Source organism: Petaurus breviceps, unplaced genomic scaffold, assembly GCF_028583685.1.
Source record: "Petaurus breviceps papuanus isolate PSGF00001 unplaced genomic scaffold, PetGlider_PUasm1.0 183, whole genome shotgun sequence".
Lineage (NCBI taxonomy): Eukaryota > Metazoa > Chordata > Mammalia > Diprotodontia > Petauridae > Petaurus > Petaurus breviceps.
Genome location: NW_027185791.1, coordinates 10,590,220 through 10,609,948, shown reverse-complemented (window position 1 = coordinate 10,609,948; position 19,729 = coordinate 10,590,220). Strand labels below are relative to the sequence as shown.

Genomic DNA, 19,729 nt, shown 5'->3' with positions numbered 1-19,729 from the left:
AGGTGTGTGTGTATGAGTGTGTGTTTGTGTATTTAGTTAATGTGCTCTAAGTTTATGAGGGAAATATTTTATAGCTACTCTGCCTTTACTAAGAGCTAATTTTTTTTTTCGGCAAACTGTTTATAGGCAGTACATTGGTGGAGTATACTGGGGAACTTTAGGTTTGAAGTCCCACTGATTATATTCAAGAACCTGAAAGAATCAACCACACTCTGAGAAGGTAGCCCAGAGGGGTGCCACACACACAGAATCTCAAAGGGAATTGTAATGGTAATAGGAAATTGAAGATCTTCCCTGCCCCTTGTAATGGCAAGGAAACAAGAAGTTAGCACCTTGTTTCAACCAAACCTTGCCCTTGATTATATCAAGTCTTTCTTAAGAAACAGAACTTGGGAAACCCACTGTGGGAGGCATTTGCTGATGCAACAGGAAGAGGCAGAACAGGGAGGAGCTAAAGACCAAAATAAAAAGCTGAGAACAAGCTGAAAGTCAGAACTACTGGGAGCAAGCTGTATGGAGGCTGAGCAACTGGATTAGGTGAGAGAGGGGTATTCTTGCTTAAGGGAGCCTGTGTTGTTTTGAAGGCCTGATGGAGGAAAGGTTTGGGAAGGCCTGGGAATGTTGGTGTTCACTGCATTGGTGATGTGTACCAACTCCGTGGTCACTATGATGAATTTGGCTTTCTGGTTTGGGAATTCAATTTTCTGGTATTTGAATAAATGCTTTCATTCTGTCCTCCATATGCAGAGCCTGTTACATTTTTGTGATTCACAACTACACCAGCATATTCATAGCTGCTATGGGAGCTGTGCATATAGCGTTGGCATTATAGGAACATAGATTGTATAAATGACTTGCTGTAGATCACATAACTAAGAAGTAGAACAGTTAAGAAGGATACTCAGATATCCTTACTTCGAGTCCTTTTACCACTGTACCTCACTTGTTATATGGAAAATTACTAGTTCCTGGGTGACATGTTTCTTCCAAAACCATCCTAGATTCAGAATCAGAAACTTCTGTATCATGATCCAAAAGTATAGGCATAATGTAACTAGAAATTTGAGAAATTGGTCATCACAATTATTTTCCCAGAGAAATATCATTTTTCTCTTTTCATATCTTCACTCTTATTTGAGCAATTTCTCATCTATATTCTCTTTTGTTTTATTCCCAAAACTTTTTATCTCTAGTTATGCCAGAGGGAAGGAGGAAGAGAGGGTGAAAAGAGGACATAGTCTCCTGTACATAATGACCGTGCTCCCAATTTTCTCAAAATGAATGACCTTCCACAGAGATGTCATCATCACTCCTAAAGAGAAGTTAAAGGTCCAAACCAATTAACTGTTTCAAGTCCAAGTACTCAATGTGCTGAAACATTTTTTAGAGTGAGCAGACTATATGTGCATAATCCTTAATGAGATAGTTAAATAGATATTAACTGTTTTACATAGATAGAGAGTTCACTTGGTGTGGCATTTTAAAAGTCAATTTATGCAGCTGCATCCTCAGTGGCGTGAGCACTTTACTCCCAGTGTTTGAGTTCATCCAGCCAAGGTCCACATATAATATTAAGGATATTAGAGAAAGTAGAAGTGACATGATATAATAAGCAATCAATCAAAAAATATTTATCAAACATCGATTATGTTGCAGGTACTGTGCTAAATACTGGGTATACAAAAAGAGCCAAAAGATAGCCCCTGCCTTGCAGTTTAATTGGGTAGATAATATGCAAACAAATAGAAACAAAGCGAGGGATATACAGGATAAAAAGGAAATAATTGACAGAGGGAAAGCACAAGAGTCATATTTTTATTGAGAGACCATGTGCTTTCTGCTTTGTAGCTTCAGTAATATTAAGGGTAAAAAAAAGTCCAACTATTACAAAAGCAATATAACCTACAGTTATTATCCCAGACAAGTCAGAGAATGTATGGATCATATTTGAGTCACCTCTCCTTCAGAGTATACCATCCAAAGGAAAGACTGAAAAAAAAAAGATTGATGACCTTTTCCTCTTCTCTTTCCACTCAACATTTCCCTTGTGGTTTAGACTAGCACCTGTTCTGGAATAGTACTGTTCGGGGAAACAAGGTGTTTAAGAGTTTGAGCATGACTTGGAAGTAAAACTGAGTTTTATTAAGGAGTACAGAGTGGAAATTGAAAATGAGTTTCACTGGATGGTCACAGAACAGCTAGAGGGGAGAATCTTCTGGGGAGCTTACAACTTCCCATGATTCAGTTAGAGAGCAGAAGGCTGCTTCCAGCTGTCTGTGGCAGCAGCTGTCTGTTAGAAATTCCCCTTGCCATGGATGCCATATTTGGTGCTACAGGAACATAACAACCATCCTCCCTGTGTGCTCCTGGGTATGATGGGGGAAAAAAGCATTGTTTTCTTCTAGGAAGCAAAGAGGTAATGTATTTTCCTGTGAGTTGGAATGAAGACAGAGATTAGTTGCGGAGATGTTTCTCTCAGTACCTTTATTTGAAGAGATCTTCAGAGCCCAAATCCACGAGGTCACTGGTCCAAATAGCAGTGAGTCTACTGACCTCTGGGATCTTGTATAAACCTTAATAATGTGTATCAACTTTGAGCTAATGGGAGTTTGTTGGGAATGTGTTATTTCCTAGAGAGTATAGAGAAATTTTTTATGTTTGGGGGACTATCTAGTTATTGCCAGTTTTCAGCATGCTGATTATGTTGGCGTTTTTAATTATGCAAATGCACCCAGAGGCTTTGGCAATGGGCAAATGCTTTATATAAACATGCATATAAATAAACAAATACATATCCATTCTGTTTTTCTCTTGTCATCTCCTGTGTGCATTTCTATTCAGACTATTCTTGCTCACACTGACAAATGCAATTAAAAAATATGTATTTTTGTATATATAATTATTTATGTATACATTTATATTCATTTCCTAAGAATTACTGCCCCCCAAAAAATTAGAAATCATATTCATAAGATCATTGGTTGGATGAAACTCATAGAGTTAAGCAGGAAGAGATCCAAGAGAACATCTAACCAAAGATTAGAATTTTTCAACGAGAAAACAGAGGTCCAAAGTGATTGTGTGACTAAAAAAAAAAAAAAGGCATGACTGAAGTAAATGGAAAAGCTAAAATTTCAATATAAGTCCTCTGACTTCAAACTAATATTCTTTCCACAGTCTTATATTGCCTTAGGGAAACAGGTCTTCACCAGCAGATCAGGAACAAACAATACATCTATAATGTATCTTCAACTACTTTGATGTAAAAAAAAGTCTACTCCCTGATATTTTCTTTGATTTGCAGAATTTTTGTGATTGTGTTCATTTATATTTTCTAAGTTGTTGATTTTCTACGTCCCTTATTTCAATGACAATTCTCTTTCATCAGTGAAAATATTTAAAGAAAATGAATGTACTTTACCCTAAAGACAATTGAGTCAAGTTCCAAAAAAAAGTTTTGCTACATTGTTTTCATAAAATTATTTTCATTAGGATTTAATCTTTTATACACCCAGTCTTTAGAACTAGGTAATTTAACCTCCAGTTAAGTCTACATTCTTTTATTGATTCTCTTTTGATGGATAGATAGATAAATATTACTGTGGTCTCTAAAGCATATATTTAATATTCCTATTTGTGCCTTAGAGTGTGGTCAATTTTTGGAAAGTTGACATAAAAAGCTCAAAAATAGAAATGTTCCTTCCAATTTCTATGCAATAATACATATATTTCTGTGTGTATGAGAAAGAATAGCTCTCTTTTTTTTTCTTTTGCTTTTTGGAGTGGGGTGAGGCAGGACAATTGGGGTTAAGTGATTTTGGCCAAGTTCACACAGCTAGTAAGTGTTAAGTGTCTGAGGCAGGACTTGAACTCAGATCCTCCTTACTCCAGGGTCAGTGCTGTATTCACTGCCCACCTAGCCGCCCCAGTAGCTTTCTGTTTTCATACTAGCAAAACACCTTTTGTGTTCCTGAATGGTTCCTTTGTGTCTCTTCCTATCTACAGTACTTTGTTTTTGGATTGTTATTTTTTTCTTTGGTTAATAATATTTATACTTTCGTCACCTTGTTCCTTGGTGTGACAAATATAATGTTTTAATCAGTAAGTAACTTTAGATTATATCTATTCTCATTTTTCTCTCTGGTTCCAGTAGTTCTTAGTTTGATTTACTCATTTATTAAAATATACAGTATTTATTTTTGTCATTGGTTTAAGAGTTCTCAATGAATCTCAGATTTGCTCTGCTGTATATTTTCCTCAAGAGTTCTAACTATCTCTGGCTTGAATTATTCTTTTATAACTTTATTCCACCATTACAGTATCTATGACCTATTCATTTTCCCCCATTTCTCCAGGACTCTACTAATATTGTGGAATTTCTCTCTTTAAGAATTTCAATTTAGGTTTCTTTTAACCCATATTATTTCTTCATTGCATTTTGAGTTTTTTTTTTGGGGGGTGCACAGCAAAGATCCTCCTCCTTTCTCTTTCTTTCATAATCTCTACGCTTTGCAGTTGTTAGAGTAATTATCATGCTTTTCTCTTTACTGCTTTACTCTTTAGAGTAAGAGTATAGACTTTCAAGTCAACCCTGAGCATCAATCCCCAGCCTATGTCAAACAGCTATTGTTGATGATAATAATTGCCTAGACCTGTCCCCTCTAGCAATTTGGTCTGGGTAATACAGGAGAGAAAGTTGGTCCTGAGTGGGTTGTTATTATGAGGTGGATTGTACCTAGTTAGATTTATTGTTTGTCTCTGTACCCCCTCTAATCTCATATTACTAAGTGGGGTAGCTGACCTAGAATCAAATTAGTATACTATCCCCTTCCAAAGCATGAATGGGGGTGGCTGAACCCTGATCCTGGCCCCTTCTGTGTTTCCAGATCAGGAAGTTGTACCGGAACCAGATATGTCCATTGTTCTCTCTTGCTACCCAGACAGTTTCCCAAATTACTCATATTTTCTGAAAAGACAAAATCTATATTTCTTAGAAAAATGCATGAAGTAATGACCAAAAGAAAGATCCACATATCACATAGAAGTATAAGTTTGGATAAATCATCTAATGTGGAATGGATGTAATTGCATGAGGGTAACAAATCCCCTATGAGTGAAGAATTTCTTGTCCTTTTTTCTTTTAATCAGCACACATACTCTGAATGCTGTGATAAGCTGGGAAGGCCTAACCACTTCACCAGTATTAGAAAGCTATTTGTTATGATCTAATTTAACAAATAAGATAGCAGTAAACAAGCAGTACTTTTCTGACTGTGAAGTTGCTCTCAGCCTGTCATTCCTTGGGATGTTTCAGTCCAGAACATGAGCTACCCTTGCTCAGTAGTGGCCACAGCTCTTTGTAAAATGTAATATTGTATATAAAAACCCTGTGCAAAATTAGAGAGATTCTTCAAATATAGGTTATCATTATTAATATTATTATTATTATTGCATTATTTCTGTTCCTGCTGCTATACTTTTTTCTCATTTTATTTTTTTTCTAAGCAATTGGGGTTAAGTAACTTGCTCAAGGTTACACAGCCAGGTTGTGTGTGTGTGTGTGTGGGGGGGGGGTGTTAAGTATCTGAGGCCAGAACGGATCCCAGGTCTTCCTGACTCTGGCGCTGGCACTCTTACTCACTGCACCACCTGGCTGCCCCTTTTTTCTCATTTTTTAAGCAATTGGGGTTTAAGTAACTTGCTCAAAGTTACACGGCCAGGTGTTTCTGGGTGGGTGCTAAGTGTCCGAGCCTGGGATTCGACCCCCATGTCATCCCGACACTGGAGCCAGTGCTCTTGCTCGCTGTGCTACCTGGCCGCCCTTTTTTCTCATTTTATACTCAAAGTGGTAGGAACTTATCTTGTCTGGGAACAATTTGTATCTGAATTTCATTGAGGAATTCCTGAGTATTTGGTATTGGACATCCATGAATTTTAATGGGAGAATGTTGGGTGGAGGCAAATTTAGGTAAGGGTTTTATCTATGATTATGTTTCAGTAGGAATACAGTTTGGTTATTGAATTCTTTGGGATTATGATGATGGTGATGATGATGATGATGATGATAATTACCATTTACATGGTGCTTTAAGACTGGTAACTTGCATTACAGATATTGTCTATTTTAGTTTTATAAGAACCCTGAGAGGAAGGTGCTATTATTATACCCATTTTGCAAATGGGAAAACTGAGACAGAAGGAGATTAAAGGCCTTGCATAGGGATACATAACTAAAAAGCATCAGTTTGAAGAAACTATTCAATATTATTTTCAGTGAATTCATTTAACATGGTGTCATCCAAACACATCAAAGGATTAACATAATGTTTTGGTGCAGCCCCAGGTCTCACACTCTGTCTACTCTACCTCCAAGGTTAGCAAGGTTGCTCAATGGTTGAAGTGTTGGACTCCAAATTAGAAAGACCTGACAGCAAGCCAAAATGACAAAGTACAGGCAGCAGCCCAGTTGAACTCTACAAACATGCCTCCCCAAACAACTTTAAAATAACTTCTCATATCAAATCTTGGAATGGCAGAGACAGCAAAAGGTGGAAGTGAGACATTTTTTTTTCTCAGGTTAAGACAGTTTAGGATTTTGGTGGAGAAGTTCTATGACAGCAGGGTGAGTAAAGAAAACCAGTATCACCAACACTGGGCTTTAAAGGTGGTTCTGCTTCAGGGGTTTTCAGAAAAGACACAGGAAGAGGTTGGAAAACTGGTCAGAAAGAAAGTACCCTTTGTTGGTGCTGGACAGAGTTGACAATGATTGGCAACTATGTTGTCCATATGAACTTCTTAGTCTTGGTTCCAGCATGGAGAGGAGCCCTTCTGGTCAGTAACAAGGGAGCAGGAGCCCTCATCACAGTAAAAAGCCCTCATTACACTAGCATTTGTGTTTGATGAATAACAGGGGGCCTGAGAGAGGTCCAGGGCTAAGAGAAGTGCTAGTAAGGGACCAAGGGCCCTTCCTGGGTACAGAACGGAGCACAACCCAAAAGAACAGGGACCACAAGTCTTCTTTAACAATTTCGGAAGCACAGAAAGCTTGCAGACTACCATAAGTAGTTCTGAAAACAGAAGCATGAAAAAGCCTGATACTTGAGACAGTGCCTCCCCACTCCCAGATAAGCAGAGAACAACTTTAACATGAAGTTCAAAGGTAGGAAATTGCCTGGAAAAATGAGCTAACAGAAAATCAAACAAACTAAAATAACAACAAAACAAAACAATTTGGCCATAAAAAAACTGCTAACGTGGGAAGAAAAACCAAGAAAAACTCAGAAAAATACAAGAATGTGAAAAGAACTAAAGGTAAATTCTAATTGGACCAAATCCCCACAAAAAAAATATCTTTGAATAATTAGAGAAAAAGAAAGAAGAAAATTTTGGAAAAAAATAAGAGTGATACAAGCAAATTACAAAAGGAGAATTGATAAAAGAGCTACAAAAAATACTGGTGAAAATAATACCTTAAAGACAGAATTGGCATAATGGTAAGAGAAGCACAAGAAGTTACTAAGGAAGGGATTTTTTAAAAAGTAGAATTAGTCAAATTGAAAAAGAGATACAAAAATGAATACTAGGCAACTGGAAGGTAATGATTCCATAAAACATCAAAAAATAATAAAATGAAGTCTAAAGATTGAAAAAATAATAGAAAAATGTGAAGTATCACATTGGAAAATAATTGATATGGCCAATGGATCATGGCAAAATATTTTAAAGCATATTGGACTACCTTAAAGTGATGATAAAAGAAAATAAAACCACAAGTCTAGATAGCATATTTCAATAAATTTTGCAGGAAACTGCTCTGATATGATAGATTTAAAAGTAAAATAGAAATTGAAAGAAACCGATGTTCACCTCCTGAACGAGACCCCAAAATGAGAACTTCCAAGGATATTAAAGGCAAATTTCAGAGTTTTCACATCAAGCAAAAAAAATATGGCAAGCATTCAGAAAGAAACCTTTCAAATACCATGGAGTCACAGTCAGGGTCATGGAAGACTTAGTGGCTTCCATGCTAAAAAAGCAGAAAACTTAGACTATGATATTCAGAAGGCAGAGGAGGTAGGATTACAACCAAGAATAACTTGCCAGCAAAATTCAGTTCTGATCTTTCAGGGGAGAAATAACTATTTAATGAAATAGAGAACTTTCGAATATTCCTGATGAAAAGACCAGAGCTGACCAGAAAATCTGACATGCAAACAGAATATTCAAAAGAAGTATAAAAAGGCAAAGGTTAAAAGTAATAATAAGAGACTCGGTCAAGTGAAACGGCTTCCATTCCTATAATTGGTGATAAGATACGTAACTCCGAAGAACTTTACTATAATTTTTTTTTTTTTTTTTTAAGCAATTGGGGTTAAGTAACTTGCTCAAGGTTACACGGCCAGTTATTTCTGGGTGTGGTGCTGAGTGTCTGAGCCCGGATTTGATCCAGGTCATCCCGACACCGGAGCGGGTGCTCTTACTCGCTGAGCCACCTGGCTGCCCCTAAGCAATTGGGGTTAAGTAACTTGCTCAAGGTTACACGGCCAGGTGTTTCTGGGTGGGTGCTGAGTGTCTGAGCCCGGGATTCGATCTCCAGGTCTTCTCAACACTGGAGCCGGTGCTCTTACTCGCTGTGCTACCTGGCCGCCCCAGAACTTTATTATTATTAAGATGCCTGAGGAGATTACAGAGACAGAGGGCATGATTGTGGGTTGATTATGTTAAGACGGTCTCTAAAACAAAAATTAAAAAAAATGAAGAGGTGAGAAAGTGGGATGCATCGGGAGAAAGGGGAAGCAAGAGGTGGGATGGAGAAATTTTTTTCAGGTAAGTGATGTGTGAAAGAAAAAAAACTTTGATAGTGAAGAAGAAAATTTTCTGGGAAATTACAGGCAATTAGTGAGCCTTAGTCTCATCAGAATTGGTTCAGAAAGGGAAGAATGTATGAATTTGCATACACACATTCACATGTGTGAGCATGTGTGTGTCTATTCATTTAGTTATAGAAATCTCTCTTACCAAATAAGGATTAAGGAGGGGAAAGGGAGAAGACATGGTATGAGAGAAGGATACTAAAAGGCATCTTGGATGAAGGGAGGCAGTAATCAGAAAGAAAACAGACTTCCGAGTTTATTTATTATTTTAGACAAAATCTCAAAACAAGCAAAAGCAAAAATAGACCTAATTAAAAGAGATAATCAAGGAAACTATATTTTGTTGAAAGGCACTACAGGCAATGAAGTAATATAAAAAAAAAACTGTAGTAAATCTCTCTTATATAGGCCTTATTTCTCAAATTTATAGGAAACAGTCAAATTTGTAAAAACATATGTGCTGTTCCCCAATTGATGAATGAGATAAAAGATAATTTAAAATTCCATGAATATATTTAACATGCATCAAACAAAAGTCTATGGCTTTATGCAAAATGAACATTTATCTAAAGCAAAGCAGTGTCTTTTTATACAAGGGATTCACTTTGTGACATTACCTTTATCCCACTGACTTGAGTAGAATGCCAAATTTGTACATACCTATCAGATTACTTATTCTAAATATGATTTCAATATAACTGGTCTCGTAATAACACCAACATATTGAGCTTTTGGTAACCAACATGTTTACTTAATAATTTTGAAGCATGAACTTGTTACCCTTAAGACAAACAGCTTTAGGAGAAGATGAACTGCATTTTATGTATTGCCTTTTTAATAAACATTTCACATGTTCCTGAGAAGTGCTGCAATCTACCTAAATACTGCATAACCCAGATGGCGAAATTTTCATTCTCTAGAATTGAAAGGGTCTGAAAGTATTTTAGCTTGTCACACAGCTTTTCCTCCAGAGTTGTTACATATAAAACTTATCACCTTTCATTGAACAATTATACTTAATTTTGAATAGTAGGCAGCATCAGTGCTAAATGGTAGCATGAAGAAGCATTAGATGAGAAGGAGCAAAGGTATCTCTGAAGAATCTAGAATAAATTCTTGGTGGGGGAAAATGATTTAGTAAAGTACCCATAAAATGAAGCACTTCAAACAATCCAATTTATGTTTTCCTCTGCTTATGTGGTGTCTGCTTGCTGCTAGCCAAAGACAGCAGGCCAGTTCGAATCTATGGAAAACAGTTAGGGAATATCAACAACATGTTCTCCCTCTAGTCATCCGAGCTCTATTTTGCTTCAAAAATACTGTCAAACAAACACTTATCTCATTGTTCGCTGTTGCTGACTTCCTCGCCATTTTTTTTTTCTTTACAATTGCAAATGGTTTGTCCAAGATGACAGGTTTTCTTTTTTCCATTCTTCCTTTGATCTCCATGACAAGACCAGAATTCTGGATTAACTTTAACAGAAGCACTATTTAACTATGGAAACATTAAGCTCTGTGCATTTCTCTTTCATACCCAATTTCCCATATGGGAAGCATATATATTCTTTGGTTATTTGTTCAAGTTTTGATCAAGTGCATGCCACATTGAATTGCTAAGATTCACAAAGTAAAGGCTTTTCAGCTATTAAAGAAAACTTGAAAAATCTTAAGCCATTTTTTGGGACAAGACTGTGAATGATCACATATATAATAAATAAAGATTGAATTATTCCATATCCTTAAGAAAGTTTCTCCCCTTTGTTTTTAGGTGCCAAAGTGGTAAATGTCACAAAGCATTAATTTACTTCAAAAGTCATGCCCTGTAATAAACAAAAAGATGTATATCATGGTTGTCTGGTATCTGTAATTGTTTAAAGACTGAAGTGTTTTACCAGAACTTTGCACAGATGCCCTAAACTCAGCTTTGGTTTAATATACCTGAATATGAGCCTATAGTCACTCATTCTCCTTCATTCTGAGATGATGTTTCAACCCAATTTCAAGCATGAAGTGAATAAAGAAGAATGAATTCCCATGGGATTTCATTGATATAGGGTACTCCTTAGTTAAATAAATTCCCTATATTGATATCTTTTCTGCAAATAATTGTTTTAGAGAGTTTCCTAAAGAAACAAGAAATAAAATGACTTGTCCATAGTCATACAACCAGCAACTGTCCAAGGTAGAACATAAACAAAAGCCTTCCAGAGATTAAGGCTAGCTCTATATTCACTATACTATACTGGTTCTTGAATTGAATAATAAAGTCAAATCTCCCCTTAAAATGTTGCCTAATACTTTGAATAAAGACTTTGCACGTAGGGGAGGTTTCATAATTTCTTTTTTTCTACTTTTTTTGTGGTTTTTACCAATTCATTTAACTGTTTGTTCTTTGTTTTCCCCTTTGGTGAGGGAAATGCTTTGAGCCATCAGTTTTCCCTTAAACAGGTATTCAATATCAGCTGTTGGGAAAAGAATCACTATTCAATGAAATCTATTGGGAAAACTGGAAAATATTCTGGTAGAAACTGAGTACAGACATATTTCATATTGTATACAAATTCAAGCTCCAAATAGGTACTTGACTACAACCAAAATGGTATTATCATAAACAAATTAGAGGACAAAGAATAAATTGACTATCAATATGAGTTGGAGAAGATATTGTAATAAAACAAGAGATAGAGATTACAAAAAGTAAAATGAAAAATGTTGACTATATACAATTAAAGAATTATTTTGACAAACAGAACAAGTGAGGATAAAATTAAAAGAGAAATACACAGACAGGGGGAAAAACTTGCAGGAAGTTTCTTTGATAAAGGTCTCTTTTCTAAGTTATATTGGGAACTTATTCAAATATCTAATAAGAACCATTCCATAATAGAAAAATGAAAAAAGGATGACAATGGGCAGTCTTCAGAGAAAGAAACTCAAGCTATAAATTGGTGCTGTTGTCATTCATTCATTTTTCAGTCATGTCCTACTCTTTGTGACCTCATTTGGGGCTTTCTTAGTAGAGATACGAGTGGTTTGCCATTTCCTTCTCCAGCTTACATATGAGAAACTGAGGCAAACCACGTTAAGTCACTTGCTCAGGATCACACAGCTTATAAGTGTCTCAAGCCAGATTTGTACTCCTGAAGATGTCTTCTTGAATCCAGGGCTGAAACTCTTTGCACTGTTCCACCTAGACACCCTAATCTATCAGTAGTCATATAAAACTACTCTAAATCACTAATCATCACTAATTGTAAATAAACAAATTCTGAGGTTCCACTTCATACCCTTAGATTTTCAAAGCTGACAAAAAAATGGAAAATGTCAGAGGGGAATATATTAATGTACCTTTTGTGGAATGTGAGGTGAGTCAGCCATTCTAAAAAGCAATTTGGTACTACAACCCCAAAGCTAATACATTATGCATACTCTTTAAACCAGCTACACCAAATCCTAGTGTAAGACCTCCTAGGTGAACAAGGAAACAGCAAAAAGACTTAAGTGAAAATACATTTTCATAGCAGCTCCTTTTGTGGCAGCAAAAAATTTTAAATTTATAGAGTAAACCATCAATTTAAGAATGGCTGAACAAGTTGTGGTCCATGTGTGCAATGGAATACTGTTGTGCTGTAAAAAATTAGCATGGATATAGTTTCATAGAAATATAGAAAGACTTGTATGAACTGATATTGACTCAATTGAGTAGAACCAGGACAACAATTTATGTAGTAACAGAAATATTGTAAAGACAAATAACTTTGAAAGATTTAGAAATCAACACAATGGTTGACCAAATCCAGAGGACTCAAAGTTAAAGATGATGCTCACTTCCTAATACAGAGTTGATAGGTACAGCACAGAATGAGACTTTCTATCATTTTCTTTTAGATATGTCCAAAGTGAAAATTTATTTTACAATGTAAGGGTTATGGGATTTAAAGATCTCCCGTGCCCCATGGACGTGCTGACATAGCAGAGCAAGAGAAAGTGAAAAGCCGAGCTAACGGTCCTGCGGTTGGCAGTTGGCGGCGGTTGCCTTTTTTTTTTTTTTTTTAGTTAGGACCCCTGCTGAGCACTGCCAGCAGCCGGAGCTGCTGGGAGCAGGACTTTCTGCTAAGGACTCCTGCTGAGGACTGCCGGGGGCCGGAGCTGCTGGGAGAGTGCTTCCAGGATGCTGGGTGGTTGCTGTGAGTGGGGAGAGGAGGACCTTTGCCTGAGGTAGCCTGTTCTGTTTTAAAGGCTTGAGAATGTGGGTGCTTTCTACTTTATCTACCTGTACCAATGTCATAACTACTCTGATGGCTTTCACTTTCTGGTTTTGGGACTCAGTCTTTTAGTATCTTAATAAATTTTCTAGTTTATTTCCCCAAATGGCAAACCTGACGTATTTTGTGATGGATAATTATATCAGCAAATTTGTAATCTCTATAGGCATTGTGAATATGGCATTGCTGATACACTTGAATATTCATATTTTAATGAAGGTTTTCTTTTTTTTTGCTTTCTCAATTGGGGAGTGGAGGTGGGAGAGAGAGAATATGCATTAGAAAATAAAAAAAATAGATTTAAAATTTTTATTGGGCAAAAAAGGACTGATTGTGGTATATCTCCAAACATGGTATTATCATTTAAATAAAATTTTATAAATGAAATAAATGGAAATTTAGTCTTTGATTGAACTATTTCATCTTGATTTAAGTTTGAATCCTTTCTTGAAAGATTCCTTAATGATTATAATTGTATTTTGTTGCAGGCAATAAAAATTAATTTTATATTTCTACCTTTCTGCATTTTTATGCATTTTTATTTCCCATTTTATGATAAGTTTTTATAAAGGTGATAAGCAAAACAAAGAAATACATATTTGCCTTTTCACTTCCATTCAACCCTTGCCATAAATGTAGAATATCTGGATTTTGTGAAACTGTATACAAAGTCTTTACTTTTTAACTCTGTAATTTTTTTTTTTTTGGTTTGTCTAAGTCTAAAAGGGGAAATTTGATGTGCCTGGTTCATAGTTGTGTTGTCCATTTCTAACATTCAACTGAGTGTCCTTTTAATTATTTAGATGCTAAGTCACATGGTGAATATGCATTATATTTTCATGTTTAATGTATTTAAACATAAAGGTTTTCCTGAATATCGATTTTTAAACATGTCATATTTTACTCTACCCTTGAGTAAGCACATTACTACTGCCCCTGTTTAAAAACAAACACAAAAACCTGGAATACAGTTATTTTTGCTCCAACCCCTCATTTTTACCCTTTGAATTTTTTATGGTTCAAGAGTATTTCTTGTTAATAATAAGTTTTGGATTCTTCTTTTTTTTTTTTTTTTTTGGAGAGGGAAAGGTAGAGCAATTGGGGTTAAGTGACTTGCCCAAGGTCACACATCTAGTAAGCATTAAGTGTTTGATTTCAAATTAGAACTCAGGTCCTCCTGACTCCCAGGCTGGTGCTCTATTAACTGTGCCTCTTAGCTGCCCCAAGAGTCTTCTTTTTAATCTATTTTGTTATACGTAATCACTTTATCAATAAGTTCACCCCAGGATATTAAAGTTATAATTATTAATTACACCTGTCTTTACAACATATGATTTTTCCCATTTCTTTCCATCTTCCTCCATTATTTAGAGAGAGGTGGTCAAAAAAAGAAGACAACACAATAAATCAATAGTAATGTATTAAGTACTTCCTTTGCTCCAGACACTGTCTGGAACAAATACAATTGGGAAGCCCCTGACCTCAAGAAGCATGCATTATAATGGGGTTAAAAAAAGATATCTGGGGGTGGCCAGGTAGCACAGCGAGTAAGAGCACTGGCTCCACTTTCGGGATGACTTGTGGATTGAATCTGGGCTCAGACACTTAGCACCCACCCAGAAATAACTGGCTGTGTAACCTTGAGCAAGTTACTTCACCCCAATTTCTTTAAAAATAAAAATAAATAATAAAATTAAAAAAAAGATATCTGAAAAGCATGAGGAAGATGAAGGTAATGAAAAGTTTAAGAAAATTATTTAATTAACACTAATAATTTATAATTTAAATGGTATGTGTCCATTCCTCTTTTTACCTTTGCTATCAATAATTGGATCTAACATTTTCTTTCTATTTTTATCATTTTCATTTCATGGTCTGCTTTCATATGATGATATTATTTTTCTTGTCATTGTTACTTTCCTAAATCTATCTTTCATCTAACCTCTCTCCCCCATTTCTCTCCTTGGACTTTACTTTTTCCTGTTGAATTAAATGTATTACTATATAAAAATATTTGTGAGTATGCATTCATGTGAACGTGTATATATGAAAGCAACTAATTTTCCTTCATATGATCATCTTAATCAGGTGTCCATCACTTGATTTTTTATAAAAAAATAAGATTTTATGTTATAGAGTAGTCACAAAAATGTACACCATAAAAGAAAATTAATGTATGTATTTATTATGCAAGCTGTGGCAATAAATTCCACCAATATATCCTAAAATAGAATAAATACTCTTATTCACTCACTTAGAAATAGCTACTGGGCCACATTTTAAGTTTATAGCAGGCAGAAATGAATATTATATTCCTTATCCCATCTCACTGCAAAACAGTTAATCACTCATCTCTCTTTCTCTGTTTCTGTCTCTCTGTCTCTCTAAATCTGTGTGTGTCTCTCTCCCCCATATACATATACATATATATGTATGTCTTTGCATGTATATATACACATATTTATATATGTGTGTACATGTGTTTATGTATATATGCATGCATATGTGTGTACATACATATGCAGATAATATTCATGTGCATATCTGTATGCAAATACTGAACTATATATAAACATAAATAGACATAAAGTATGTATATACACATGTGCATATACATATACATAAACGCGTATACCTTCTGTGTTTCAGTACTTAATGGAAACAAAAATGAACTGATGTCTTCCATCAAGAAGTGAGTTATGTAGTATGTATATATGCATGCATGCATGAATATTGTATCTTTATTTGTGCACGTGTATGTATATACAGAGATGTGTATGCATATCTATAAATCAATATATGACGATATGTATGTATGAGAGTATGTGAAAGATGTATATAGTTCTGCAATGCAAGAGGTACTTTGGAGATGAGAAATCCAAGTAGAAAAAACATTCCAGAGTTTACAAGTTAGTGACATAATTGAAAATAGATTTGTGGAACACTTCTTGGCTTTTTGCAGAATTTTGGAGCAGAGTATCTACAAAAGGTAAATTCATTCTCTTTCTTGGGGCCATACTGGTCAGCAGGATAAAGTCTCTTATTGCCTGCTCTCCTGATCCATTATTCTGAGACTTTGGTGGATGATCAGAGAGACCTTGGAATCAAGCATGTCATGGCATTTTAGTTACCTGTAATATGGGAGGAAAAGCCAGGAGAATAAATTTGCCCATTCAGTCTCTGGGGTCTGACTCTTCTATGAACCACCAAATTTACATTACAGGTGATGGAGAAGGGTTGATGAAGAGGGGAGACCTTTCATCTCCTTCCCAAGAAATGTTGCGATATGCTGGTGTAATAGTAGAGTAGCTAGAGGAAACTGAGGAAGAGGAAATAGCTCAATACTTGTTTCTCTTTTAAGATGCTGGATAATTTCTTCTGTCCTTAGAAGATTAAACTCTCTGTCTCTGTCTCTCTATCTCTGTCTCTGTCTCTGGAAGTCTCTTTCTCTCACACACAAACACAAACACACATACACACACACACACACACACACCTACTACCATTATCCACCAAGTTATTTTTATACAAATGAACTATTTCCTCTCTGCCAATATTCTAGTGTTCTTTCATTGCTACATGTTATCCTATCTCTCCTTTATATAAGTAGGAAGACTTTAAACTCACTATCCCACCGTGAAGCCAGTTACATCTCCTTCTCAGAGTTCTAGGTTACTACTGAGAAGTTGGGGAATAAATGATTTCTGTTGAACTTGGCTTGAACCTCATTTCTGGTGTGTCTACCATACATAGTTAACCACCAGTGATTAGTGTCCCAATTTCACTTAACTTGATAACATCAATTACCTTTAACAAAGGACTAATTACTGTGAAGATATAACAAGAACAATGGTTATATTTTTTTCTCTTAACACCTTAGGCATCTCTCCCCTATTAACTTAATTTCTGAGGAAAGTGACTTCAGATTTTCAAATTCTATACAGGATTCACTCCACCAAATGGATTTCTAAAAATATAAAAGCCGCTGGACAGTTAAATTCACATCTCTGCTACAACTGGATTAGACCAGAAGGCTATTCAACACTTCACTCTCTGGTCAGTGAGTTAATTAGCATTTATTATTATGTGTTTACTATGTGTTATGGACACTGTGCAATTCTTTCATGGACTCTGCTCCTGGATTTCTGGTCGTTTGCTGTCCTGACCCTCCAAATCTCCCAGTCACCTATCTTGTTCACCTAAAATGGTAAAGAGCAACCTGAAGGGGCAGAGAACAGAGGACCGCATGTTAGTATTGTAGGGGAAGGACCAAAGTTTTCTCCCGATCCAAAAGTTTAGAGCTTATTTCTCCTCTCACTTACTGCCAGGAAGGAAATGTTCATTAGCGTGAAGCCATGACTTTTGAATACACTCATATCTTAATGGTGTAGTCCAATCACAGTTCATCTCTTCATCATATAGTCTTCAGCTGATTGGATACAGTCCTGATGATCCCATGGGGATATACATGGGGATCTATCTATCTCTTCTACATGGGGATGTATCTCCATTATGTGTAACATAATATCCAGTGGCTGCTAAATCCTTGTCTAGTGTTATCAACGTTGATGTTTTATGCAGAGTTTTGGTAAAGGCTTTGGAATTCTGCAGGGAGATGCTAGATGTAGCTTCAGTAAGCTTGTGGAGTGAGAGTAATGACTCATTTAAAAGACTCTGACTCCATCCAGAAGTGAAAAATGAAGGGATACTGAAAGCATATTTACAAAAATTCAGGTCCTTTTTTGGATGAAATATGCAGAATAAAGTCTACTAGATTTAAATTATTTCCCTTTCCCTTGCAATCCAGGTCTAGAGATCAGTTTTTGGCTGTGGTCAACTATACTTTAAGAAGTTATTCAGAATAATTTTGGAGCATTAAAAAGTAGGTCTTCCTGCATTTGAAAGATTTAAACTTTTCACTAATATTTAAAGAAATAATCACTACTTCCCCAGGAATATCATCCTCAGAATAACTGTAAGTGAATGACATTTTTCCTATACCAAGTGCAAGGCAGATGGGAAGAAAGAAGAGTCTAAGATATTCTTTGTATGTAACAGTGTTTCACCAGGGAAAACAACTTTACCCATATGAAAAGGGAGCATTAGAACCCTTTTGGAGTCAGTACATTCAGGTCCCTTGATTTGATGTTATGGGTTTGTGTAAGTTCACTGAACTTCTGTGTCTTCTGCAATTCTTATAGGCAGAACTCTCAAATGAGCTCCATAGGTAATGGTTTCTGAGTACCTCTGTAGGACTGGATACCGAAACCTGAGTGAGGTTTCTGAAGGGTTCTTCCATTTTTCAGATGAAGGTTTGTCCCTATCTCCCTTTCCAGAATCCATGCTGCTGACATCTAGACAGCAGAAATAGAAGATCACAAGTAAAACAGCCTCTGGGCTTTTGTTTTGGAGAAGAATGGGGTGCTGTAATGGCAAGCACAGAAGTAGTTCACATCTTGCTTCAGATAATTGAACTATTGTTTCAGTTTCAGTTCAAGTTTCTTTTGAGCCTTGTATCAAGTGTGTTAAGAAACAGAATGTGTGAACCCCACAACTTGTGAACCCTGGAACTCATGAACTCCCACAACAGAGAGGGGAGGAGCTAATGACCATATATAAGGAGAGGCCCAGGCTAGAAACAGCAGAACTGAGAAGAGAATTATTGTGGGGGCAGATTCAAGATGGAGAAAACTTGTCATATCCTGGCACTCTGTCTACTCTGTGCTGATGTTTGTTTGTGATATTTTGTGCAGAAGACCTGGGACCTTACAGGAATTCCTGAAAGAGGATTTTCTGGTTGTATGTTTACAGAAGTCCTGGAGGAGGGTTTTGGAGGTTCTGGGACTTTACTGATCATTTGTTCTTACCTCTGGGACCTTGTTTGTGGGTCTGTGTTGATTTCTATATTGATGATTTGTGTTGAGTTCTCAGACCTTGTTGGTGGATCTGATTTGATTTCACAAGCAGACAATGAATTGATGATGGGGTTGGCAACGTGCATGAATATTATTGTAGCTCTGCAAAGCTTTGTCTTCCCAGAAACAGGAACTGTGAAGGACTTGAGATGGACTGGACACTGTGAACTTCAATATGGAACAGAAAATGGACAAAGAACTGGACAAAGAGCTGGACAAGGAACTGGGAGCTGCCTGCCTTTGAACCCAGGTAACAGTTGGAGCTGGGTCCATGGAAGAGGAACCATGGAAGCTGAGAGCCAGCCTTGAGCCAAGCTGCAATAAGACTTTACTTGGATACTGTGTACTGACTGAGAAGATTATGATTTACTGTGACCTAGGGGTGGAGAACTTTGACTTTTGTACTTTGTGATTGAATTAAGGATTTTGTGATTGACTAAATGAATGTACTTTGTTGAAAACTATGAGATCACTTTGGTGAAGACTATGTGGTCATTTTAGTGATAAGTTGTTCAGTTGTGACATGGTGAATGTGTATTTTGATTTTTTGCGATAAGTTGTAACATTGTGAATGCTGTATTTTGATTTTTTTATGAATGATTTGCTCTGATGTGTTATTGAATAGAGAGCTCACTATACTATGTAATCAGAACCTTGAAAGCTGTTCACAGCAACA

General features: G+C 36.2%; 1 long non-coding RNA gene across 1 annotated transcript; it reads left to right on the top strand.

Moving 5' to 3' along the window:
* The first annotated feature begins 2,317 nt into the window (after nucleotides 1-2,317).
* On the top strand, nucleotides 2,318-19,515 carry LOC138160978 (uncharacterized). The gene is made up of 4 exons (XR_011168226.1): nucleotides 2,318-2,416; nucleotides 15,788-15,830; nucleotides 17,083-17,194; nucleotides 18,475-19,515. It is a non-coding gene; the product is annotated as an uncharacterized lncRNA (long non-coding RNA).
* The last annotated feature ends 214 nt before the right edge of the window (nucleotides 19,516-19,729 follow it).